This window comes from Apium graveolens, chromosome 4 (assembly GCF_009905375.1).
Source record: "Apium graveolens cultivar Ventura chromosome 4, ASM990537v1, whole genome shotgun sequence".
Taxonomy (NCBI): Eukaryota; Viridiplantae; Streptophyta; class Magnoliopsida; order Apiales; family Apiaceae; genus Apium; species Apium graveolens.
This window is the reverse complement of record NC_133650.1, coordinates 228,827,063-228,838,755: the sequence shown is the minus strand read 5'-3', so window position 1 is coordinate 228,838,755 and position 11,693 is coordinate 228,827,063. Positions and strand designations below refer to the sequence as shown.

The window sequence follows — 11,693 nt, the reverse complement described above, 5'->3', positions numbered from 1 at the left end:
AATAATATGCAACATAGTTATTTGTATCTTGTACGAATAATTGTGATACTCTTGGTATTAGTGATTATTTAGAATTTTTGTTCTAAGTAATCAATGCTTATTTCTAAAATCACTAATATTGTTGAAGTATTTTCTAAGTCATGTGTATAAAACTCTCAATATTTATATGTTTAGAAAGTATTTCTAAAATTACTAATTATCAAAAGAGTGATTGCCATGTATATAAGTCATATATCCTATTGGTGCTTACTCAAGGATAATTATAAATATTTAAGTGCTAGTATCTAACTCATAGATATTTAGTATTTATTTATTTAATATTTATTTTGGGTTGTTTGGATTATGAAATTGAAGCAATTCAATGATGTTATTTGCTCCATAATTTAAACTAACTTAAAATAAATAAGCAGCATGATTGATTATAACTAAATCTGTCAACAACTGATATCTAGAATATTGATTGTAACTTATGTGTTATAAGTTAATTATGAGATTTTGGTTTTAGTGAATTTACCAATACTTATATCTCAAGAATTCACTGAAATCAGAATATGATTGTAGCATGATTAGTTGTGTGTAAATTTTTGACTTATATCAGATAATGATATTTAATTAAGATTTTAACTATGAACTAATTGTGAAGTATTAGTATTTGTGACATTACTTAGAACTCCTCTAAGTAATCAATGCTTATCTTCAGTCACTTATACAAATATAGAAAGTGTGGAAATTTTTCTTAAGTACAACTATGTTTAAAATGTTTGATTGCTTTATTAAAGTAATCATATGTTGTCAAGATTAGAATAATTTTTATACTTATTTGCGAATTCCTAAACACTTTGGTAATAGATGCAATACTCAATGAATCAAAATATATGGAACTTAGAATATTTTTCTAAGATCGCAAACAAGTCAATGTTGGTTAATGTTGCTTTATTTATCGAACCAATATTGTTTGAGATATGATATATGAATTTGAATGTTGATGTCTTTTTGATAGATAATTGGTATTTAATTCATTGATATCTTATTTTAATATTTAAAATAGGATGCAACATAATTATTGGTATCTAAAGTACTTGACAAGTATCAGACAATGATATATTGTTAATATTTTGTTGCAGATAATTGTGAGATTTTAAGTTCTAGTGGATTTATATGAGTTGCTATATATGACAGATTCACTACAATTTGAAATCAACAGCATAGTCAGTCTTATTAAGGATATTTATCATTAAACAATTTTGTTGATTATAATCTTATAAAGATAGATTATGGAGCTTTTGATATGAATGAGAATTGCTTATACTTCACCCTAAGTGATCAATGCTTTTATAAAAACTCATTCATCTTGAAAGAAAAAATCTTTCTTTCTCTTCTTAATACTGCTAGGTCACCAGTCTGTGTCTTATTAAACCATTTATCCTTTTAGGCATAAAAACAGACTTATGCACTCGAACAGTTTTTAAGAGAAAAATTAAACTTCTTTCCACATTGGTGATTTCTTATTTCATTAAAATCCTTTTGAAATCACTATTGTACATCATTTCTCTCAAAAGATTAAATGCATAATTTTCATTCATTATAGATCTTAAGTGTATTTTATCTCTATATTGCCATATGCTCTGTGATGCAGGTTCAACCTCCAATGACATTCTTTCATTTCATAGTCATGAGGTTGAAAACCCACAACTTCTATCCCAGACTATAAAGACAAACACATGAAAACAGAACCAACCAACACTCTCTTACCCCTAAAATGAAGTATGAATAAGCGTGAGGGAGAAAGTGCCTTAGTGCACCACATAAGGAAGGTTCCGAAGTCAACCCAGCAGCTCTGTCTCCTACAAAGATGAGTAGTACTTAAACCGAGGAAACTGCTAGCCCCCATACATCTTCTCAAAAAGATGTAATGGCTGAAAAGGCACAAAAACAGTTACCAGATTCATCCTCTCAACAGGGTGCATCTATTGAAATTCGCCTGTCGGCCAGGGTATCCGATGTAGTGTCACCACCTCAAATATAATCAATTCATGATGCACAAGGATAAGTTACACACACAAAGGAAGAGTTGACGGAAACCAGAGTTTTGACCATTTTACGGTTAGATTCGATTGTTCAAGGGTCTTTAATGGACCAATTACTTTACAGGAGTTAGGAGAGGATACTGATCCAATAGCCATATGTCAGTGGTCAGTGTCTACCTCCCCAGGACTAATAAATCTGGATGCATCTGCGAATAGTGGATCTGACATAGTTGCATATCGACAACTTGTTGACAATGATTCAAATTTACCTGATGAGTCACAAGGAAATGTCTTCACAGACATTAGAATGGAACTTTGATCTTTATGCTAAATTCTTTGGATCATTGTTTACATTCCCAGAGTTCAAATATGGAACCCTAAAAGGGAAACTAGCAACTTGTAGATTATGACTCAGATTCATTTGACGAGTCTAAGAAAGATGGGGATTTGCGAACTCCCATTGCACCACTTGTGACCTCCTTAAAGATGGCTAAGGTGATTTTCCTTGCAGGTACAGCTGGATTTTGGTGCTATGAGAGGAGTGATACACTTGTGAGAATGAGTGTAAACACGAGTAGAGAGAAGAGTGAAATACATGTGAGGTACATAAAATAGAATCACACACCCACAGTGAGGAAGAAAGAGGAACACCATATCCCATTCCCTATCCCTAAACATGGTTCTTGATACTTCAGGTCTAGAATCTGTTTATGATTGGAACCTAACTCTTAGGGACCTAACATTTACAGATTGGATTAGAATAATTCGGGACCTAACGAGTTGGGAGCTAACAATTGGTAACAATTGGCGATCTCACAGTTGGGAGGTATAAGGAGTTGGGAAGATTGGTGAATATGATGATCAACAGTGAAGCCATTTTGCAGAATTTAAAAGGACATGGTTGATCAGACTATGACTTGTTATTTCTTTTCCAACCAGGTGAAATATGAGAACTCCTTCAGACGATAACATACATTCCTTCTCTTAGGGGGGAGATAAAATCTTATATAATAGTTTGGAGGATTCCTCAACTAAGGGGGAGAAAGCAGGCATGAGGAAAAAGGTAAAGCACATGTACATTACACAACACCATTCTTGTTTGTAACTACGGATCCTATTGTACGGGAGAGGTGGTAAACACAAGGTGATTTCCTAGTAATCAGAAGAAGTGATTTGGTTCATCACTATTCTTCATAAGGGAATAAGTTGTTTTCCAAAAGGGGAGTACCATTGGTTTTTATCTATGGATCCTATTGTACGGGAGAGGTGGTAAACGAAGGTGATCTCCTTTAAGCAGTTGATTCTCATAGGGGGAGAAGCAAGAGAGATATACGCATCTCAACAGGAAATGTGGTTGTACAAAAGAAGCTGTTGATGATTACTTTAAGACTGAGAAGTGTTATCTAGCAGAGATTTGAAGAACCAAGGAAATGAAGATGAAAATACTTGAAGATCAGTTCAGTGCTAGAGGAACAAGAATCTTTCATTTCAGTTACTCAAAAAATCTGGGAATGCAGTATTTGATCCAGAAAACCAGTAGCATTATTTACAAGTCCTGGTACATTAATTTTTCTAGTTGTTTGTTGAGTTATCCTCTCTATTTAATTTGTTTGTTAGGTTTAACAATCAAATAGGAGGAGATTGTTGGTGAGACTACGTAGCTGTATGAACAGTTACGTGATAGCTCAACACGAAAATAACACTAGAACAGGACATGCTAATAATACTACGACTACACAAGAAATCAAGATGAATGAAGACAAGGCAAATACAAAGATTCAAAAGATTAGAAGAAGGCTTGAATTTGTTTACAGGTCACTGAAAGAAGTTCATTAATATGTTCATGCCTCAGTGAAGAATAAAGTTTATAGACTTTCAAGGTTTCAGAAATGATGAAGTTTCAGTGTATAAAGTGCTACTAGAAGATTTTAGTGTATTGGCATTGATTGAAGATAGATAGTGTATGAAGCATAAGAATCTGAAGAATTGAAGACATGGTATAAATAGAGGTTAAAGAAAATAGTTGCAGTCTTGAAGTTATACTCACTGATAGGAGCTCATTTATATGTTCAAGCATCGGTGAAGAACAGTAAATGAAGTGTTCAAGATTGTAGTAGCAATGAAGACGCTGTTTAAAGTACCGAAAAGGATTCCAGTGAAATTACAGTTGTTTATTGACGATCAGTGTTAGAAGCAATGGATATTCAACCAATCTGTATCAACTCAGAAACACAAGACAAATTGAATTAGGTTATCTCAATGCTAGTTCTTTGTAAACCAGACCAGTGCACCAAACATCAGTATACAAGAAGGGATTTTAATTCAATTATAGAAGAAAGTGCTGATATAGTGAAGAATGGAAAAACAGAAGCAAAATATTCTAAGGCAGAAGACTTTTCACTCTGGGCACCATAGAAGTGTAAGCATGGTCGCCATAGGGCTCCAGTGGTCGCCATAGGGCTACAGTGGTCGCTATAGTGCTCCAGTGGTCTCCATAGGGCTCCAGTGGTCGCCATAGGGCTCCAATGGTCGCCATAGAGCTCCAGTGGTCGCCATAGAGCTCTAGTGGTCTCCATAGAGCTCCAGTGGTCGCCATAGAGTTTCTGTGGTCGCCTTAGAGCTTCAGTGGTCACCGTAGAGCTCCAGTGGTCTCCATAGAGCTCCAGTGGTCACCATAGAGCACAATTGGTCACCATAGAGCTCAATTGGTCGCCATAGAGCTCAATAGGTCGCCATAGAGCTCAATGGGTCGCCATAGAGCTCAATTGGTCGCCATAGAGCCACACAGATATTGGTCACCATAGAAGAAAAGCCAAAGGATACTCCAGTCATCATAGAACACTTGGTTGATTTTACGATAAATTATACAGCAGCAATTCAAGGATATTTGTAGACACAAAGCTGCCACCTGTCCAAATGAATCGAAAGTCTACACAAAGAAGCAGATTATATAACAATCAATAATTATCATTATTAGTAGTTCTGTTCATCTTCTCTCTCACGAGAGGTGATGAAAACAAGAAGCAAAGATTTATAGAGAAGCTCCGACACCTTGAATATCCATTTAACTTCTCACCGGAGTAACGTTATAATGCCCGATTTAACTCTTGTATATTCACAGGGGCATTATAATCGTTACCCGGTAATTAAATCCTTGGACAAACAAAAGCTAGATTATTGTATAAGATCTGATTTATAAATCTTTGTAGTAGCTAGGAACTTTGTTGTTCTTAGATTGTAGCCGGTTAATTTATTTACCGGAGTGTAGCAATACCCCTCACAGATTTATATATGATTATATACTTCCTCGAATATCTTGTGTTCCTCATTTTATATTCCTAAACACCATTCATCTCAAGAACACGGAACCACTAACCGAGCACCAAATCTATATCCGCTAAAGATTCAAAATAATTTTTAATTTAGTGATTATCGTATTCAACCCCCCCATTCTATGATAATTCGAGACCTAATAGAAGTATTTAATGAAATTAGAATCCCATGATTTATTTTATATAAGTAACTTGATTTTTAATCTCGTAGTTAACTCATTCTAGCATAATTACTTTAGATACTCAAACTTAATTTGATACTTGTCCTAGCAGTTAATAATAATCATACATTTTTGCATAAGTGCACATTCCGAATTAAACCAATCTCTGTGGTAATGAACTTAACTTAATCTTATACTACCTGTGACCGCGTACGCTTGCGTGTTTTGTGCGAACAAGTTTTTGGCGCCGCTGTCGGGGATCGGTGTTAAATTTAGTTTATGTGCTTGTCATCAGTGGTCGTTAAAGTTCACTAATTCGGATTATTCTTCTTACAAAGTTTACTTTGTTTATGTGTTTCAGGTATTCGATCGAGCGTGTATGTGAACACGTTCTCAATATCATAAGGACAAACTAGAAGAAGAAGTGATCATTACAATGGGAGAACCAGCTGCAGAAATGAAAGTACTGAAGGATTATTCTCAACCGAAAATCAATGACATTCAGTCTAGAATTGTCAGACCAGCCATTGCGGCTAATCCCTTTGAAATTAAGCCTGACACAATTCAAATGGTACATAATTCAGTCCAGTTTGGGGATTCTCCAATAGAAGATCCCAATATGCACATTAGGGATTTATCGAGATCCGCGACACCTTCAAGTTCAACGGTGTTTCGGAAAATGCTGTGAAACTGAGACTTTTCCCATTTTTTCTGAGGGATAAAGCTAAGAGCTGGTTGTACTCTCTACCACCGGATTCTATTGCGGCATGGGAGGATCTTGCTCAGAAATTTCTTACTAAATTATTTCCTATAGCAAAAACAGCTGCAATCAGGAATGCTCTTACTAAATTTGCACAGCAGTCAGGAGAATCTTTATATGAAGCTTGGGAGCGCTACAAGGAGATGTTTAGGAAGTGTCCTCATCATGGAATGCCTGATTGGATGGTAATCAATTGCTTCCATAATGGTTTGTGAGCACAGTCAAGACCCATGCTCGACACAACATCAGGTGGAGCCTTATAGGCTAAGAGCTATGAGGAAGCTTATGAGCTAATTGAAATGATGGCTGGTAATGAACATCAGAACCTAAGTCAGAGGCTGCTACAAGGCAAGGTAGCAGGAATTCTGGAGGTGGATACAACTATGGCTATAACTTCTCAGCTAAAGGTGTTGACTATGAAACTGGATTCTCTGGCTAACTATGGAGTTCATTAGATAACAAGTTTTTGTGAGCTTTGTACAGGTACACATATGACGGATCAATGTGCTATATCTAGTAAGTCGGCACAGTTTGTGAGCAATTTTCAGAGACCACAATAACCAGTTCCTGCCATTTACATCCTAACAACTGAAACCATCCTAATTTCAGCTGGATCAATAATCAAAGTGGTATGCAACATCCACAACAACCTTATCAGCAGTTTGGAGCCAAGCCATTTAACCCTCCTGGTTTTCAACAATAGTATGCACCAAGGCAACAATTTCAGCCATTGGTAATGCAACAACAATCTTATGGAAGTGTCGGTCTATCTGCTAATGAAAAATTTGAATTGGAGGAATTGAGGCTGATGTGTAAAAGCCAAGCAGTTTCGATCAAAACTTTGGAGAATCAAATAGGCCAAATTGCTAATGCGCTGCTGAATCGACCATTAGGAACTCTTCCTACTGATACGGAAGTTAACCCAGGCTAGAGGGAAGTCAAAGAACAGTTGAAGGCAATCACTTTGAGGTCGGTAAAGGTCGCTAACCATCAAAAATCAGAATCTAAAAATTTTCAGCAGAAGCCAAGCGCGCCCGCGCCCGATCCAAGCGCGCCTGCCCCTGTACCAGAAATTGTAAATGTTGATGATACAGCTGATCAGAAGGATGGCGAAGCAGAAATGAAGAAAAATTCTGCTGAACACACTATTCTTGAGTAGAATATAGGAGACAAACAGGTCTATCCACCTCCTCCATATCCTAAAAGAGTTCAGAAGCAGAAGTTCGACAAGCAATTTGCCAGGTTTCTAGAGGTTTTCAAGAAATTGCATATTAACATACCTTTTGCGGAAGCTCTAGAGCAGATGCCGAGCTATGCTAACTTCATGAGGGGTATTTTATCTCGGAAGTTGAAGCTTGAGGAGTTGGAAATCGTTGCTCTAACGGAAGAGTGCAGTACGGTGCTACAATAGAAACTTCCTCCTAAACTTAAAGATCCAGGAACCTTCACGATACCATGCACCATTGGCGAGTTATCTTTCGACAAGTGTTTGTGTGATTTGGGAGCTAGCATCAATCTGATGCCATTGTCTGTCTTCAGGAAACTTGGTCTGCCTGATCAACAACCTACAAATATGTCCTTACAGCTGGCTGATCGGTCCATCACTTATCCGCGAGGTATAGTGGAGGATGTCTTAGTTAAGGTGGATAAAGTCATCTTCTCTACTGATTTTGTCATCCTAGACTTGGAGGAGGATAAGAAGATTCCTATTATCTTGGGAAGACCATTCTTAGCTACAGGCCGAACTTTGATCGATGTGCAAAAGGGAGAACTTGCAATGAGGGTCTAGGATCAGGATGTCACTTTTAATGTCTTCAACGCAATGAAATTCCCCATAGATGAATAGGAGTGCTATAAGGTAGAGCTGATCGACGCTGTAGTGAATTTGGAACTTGATCAATTGTTTAGGTCAAACACTTTAGAGAGAGCCTTAACAGGGGAATCTGATAGTGAAGACGAAGAAGAGGAAGAGCAACTTCAGTTTTTGAATGAATCATCATGGAAGAGGAAGTTAGAATTTCCATTCGAGTCTCGAGGAAGTTAGACTTCATGGGACCATTTATATCATTATGCAACAATCAAAATATTCTTTTGGCAGTGGATTATGTATCTAAATGGGTTGAGGTTAAAGTTTTGACAAACAACAATGCTAAGATGGTGATAAATTTTCTTCATAAGCACATATTTACATGTTTCGGTACTCTAAGGGTAATAATCAATAATGAGGGATCGTATTTTTGCAATCACAAATATACTGCATTAATAGAAAGGTATCATGTAAATCATCGTGTTGCCACAGTGTATCATCCTCAAACTAATGGACAGGCTGAAGTCTTTAATCGAGAGATGAAGAGAATCTTGTAGAAGGTTTTAAGTCCGTCAAGGAAGGATTGGTCATTAAGGCTAGATGAAGCTTTGTGGGCCTACAGAACAACACTCAATACTCCTCTAGGAATGTCTCCTTTCTAGTTGGTGTATGGTAAGGCGTGTCATCTTCCTGCTGAGTTAAAACATAAAGCATACTGGGCTTTGAAGAATCTAAATCATGACATATCGGCGGCTGGAGAAAAGAGAATGCTTCTAATTAATGAACTCGATGAGTTTCATCTACAGGCTTATGAGAACAACAAGTTATAGAAGGAGAAGGTCAAAAGATGGCATGATAGGGGTTAGTGCACAAGTCATTTGTGCCTGGTCAGCAAGTCCTACTTTTCAACTTTCTTCTCAAACTTTTTCCAGGAAAGCTTAAGTCATGGTGGTCAGGTCCGTTCATAGTCAAGACAGTGTTTCCACATGGTGCAGTGGAGATTTTTGATAAGCATTCAGACCAAGCATTCACGGTTAATGGTCAGAGGTTAAAGCATTACTATGGTGATACGGTGAACCGCAAGGCGGTAACCGCCATTCTTGCTATGACTTGAATTTGAGGTTTCACGTTAAGCTAAAGACGTAAAACAAGCGCTTCGTGGGAGGCAACTGTTGAGTGGCATTTATGACACTTTATAACGCTCCATTAAGCTTAGAATTGGTGTATTTGTACTCAAGTTGTTGGTATTTTAATGTATTTTCTAGTATTTTTGCATTTCAGACATTAATCCGGAATTTAGGTGAATTAGCATTGATTTGATGCTAATATGGTGTTAGGATGGTGAAGTGCTCGGTCGCGCCAGGTCGGGAATCCAGTTTCCTGTTTCAAATAGAAGATTATTTTTCTGGGCCTTTGGATTAATTGGGGTGCTATTTAAAGATAATTAAAAGACGACAAGAAGACCTCTAGCACAATTCAACGAAGACGAAGAAGATCTACTTTATTCTTGTGAATCTTTATTCTAAGTTGTAATCTTGGATGCTCGTTTCTTATTTTGTTGAACCTAATATTGTGGATTACATACTTTGTTTATTATTTGTTTCATAAAGACTACATTTATTATACCATGCGTTCATCGGAGCCCATGTTGATGATGAGTCCGATTATGGGCTAATCGTTATCGTGGGGTTCTAGGGGATTTATTTATGGATTTCTTTAGTTAATTTATTTCGATGCCTTAGTGTGTGGTGATTGTATGATAACCTAGTACTGGTTGTGCGTATTCGTCTTATGAGCGTCGCGAACTTATAAGATAACGTGTTATTTTAATGAAGTGAAAGTTAATTTAAGGGTTTCGAAGTCGTCATGCTAGCATATGTTCATGTGTTATTGTTATGCATGATTCGTAGGTAATTTTAACCATCTTACTTGTCCTATGTAATCATGATAATTAATTTGTGCATTAATCCGTTATGTTATTAAATTCTATAGACATATATGGTCTCAATATAATTGGTGTCTATTCAGCTTCTATCTCTTGTGTGGATTTCTGGTAGTATGGTATTCGTACAACGAAAGTTGGCATTTATCAGTTTCGTGTAATCTGATTAGTGTCATCACCATTACATGCTAAGGTTAAGAATGAAAAGGCTATTGAATGAAGTATTTAATGAAGTTAGAATCCCATGTTTTTGTTATATATTTCTCAACTCTTTTTAATCTCTTAGTTAATGTTCTCTAGTATAATTCTCAATAGTTAATCATAGTATAATCAAAACCCAATTTATTATTCGTCTTAGCATTGAATAATAGCCATATCCTTATTGCATAAGTGCATAGATCACAAAGTTAATCTAACCAGTCTCTGTGGGAATGAACTAGAAATAATTCTATATTACTTGCGATCGCATATACTTGCGTGAATATTAGAACGTGTTCAGCGACTAACAAGTTTTTGATGCCGTTGCCGGGGACTCGATGTTAACTTTTAGTTTATGTGTTTGTCATCAGTGATCGCAAAATTTCATTGACTCGGAAATTGTTACTTACCTACTCTTTTCCTTAGCGCGTTTCAGGTACTCTAGCGAGCGTGTATGCATACGCGTTCACGGGCTCTTAAGAGAACTCTGGATCAAGCCGAGGAGGAAGCTGTAGTGATTCGAAGGGAAGTTTTTGAGGACGAAGAGAAAGTAGAAGAAGAGAAAGTCGAGGAACCAGCTTTAGTAGTGATGGGAGATCAAACAGAAATTCCTAAGGCTTTGATGGACTATTCTCAGCCTAAGATTAATGATATTCAGTCGAGCATCATTAGACCAGCCATCTCAGCTAACACTTTTGAGATCAAGTGAAGCACGATTCAGGCGATATAGAACTCAGTTTAGTTTGGGGGTTCTCCTACAGAAGACCCCAACATGTACATCAGGGATTTCATCGAGATCTGCGACACTTTTAAGTTCAATGGGGGTGACTGAAGATGCTATCAAGCCGAGGCTTTTCCCATTTTTGGTGAGGGATAAAGCAAAGTGCTGGTTACATTCTCTACCACCAGGGTCTATTACCAAATGGGAGGATCTTGCTCAAAAGTTTCTCACTAAATTCTTTCCTATGGTGAAGACTGCTGCAATCAGGAATGCTCTTACTAAGTTTGCAAAGCAAACTGGAGAATCTCCGTGTGAGGCTTGGGATCGATATAAGGAGATGCTAAGGAAGTTCCCACACCATGGGATGCCTGATTGGATGAATATAAACTGTTCCTATAATGGTTTGGGCGCATAGTCTAAACCTATGCTCGATGCAGCATCTGGTGGAGCCTTATTGGGCAAAAGCTATAATGAAACTTATGAGTTGATTGAGCTCATGACAACTAATGAATACCAGAATCCTACGCAAAGAATGTTGCAAGGAAAGGTAGCAGGAATTCTGGAAGTGGATACAACTACTGCTATAGTTGCTCAACTTTAAGCTTTGACGATGAAAGTGGACTCTTTGGCTAATTATGGAGTTAATCAAATCACTAGTATTTGTGAACTTTGTGCGGGGGCACATGAAACTGAGCAGTGTGCTATTTCTAGCAAATCAACTCAATTTGTGAGCAACTTTCAGAGA

The 11,693-nt window shown here is 37.1% G+C and overlaps 2 non-coding genes across 2 annotated transcripts; both read right to left on the bottom strand.

Annotated features, from left to right (window-relative positions):
- Positions 1–6,345: 6,345 nt before the first annotated feature.
- Positions 6,346–6,452, bottom strand: LOC141721907 (small nucleolar RNA R71). Its single transcript, XR_012574948.1, has one exon. It is a non-coding gene; the product is annotated as a small nucleolar RNA R71 (small nucleolar RNA).
- Positions 6,453–11,207: 4,755 nt separating this feature from the next.
- Positions 11,208–11,314, bottom strand: LOC141722051 (small nucleolar RNA R71). Its single transcript, XR_012575085.1, has one exon. It is a non-coding gene; the product is annotated as a small nucleolar RNA R71 (small nucleolar RNA).
- Positions 11,315–11,693: the final 379 nt, after the last annotated feature.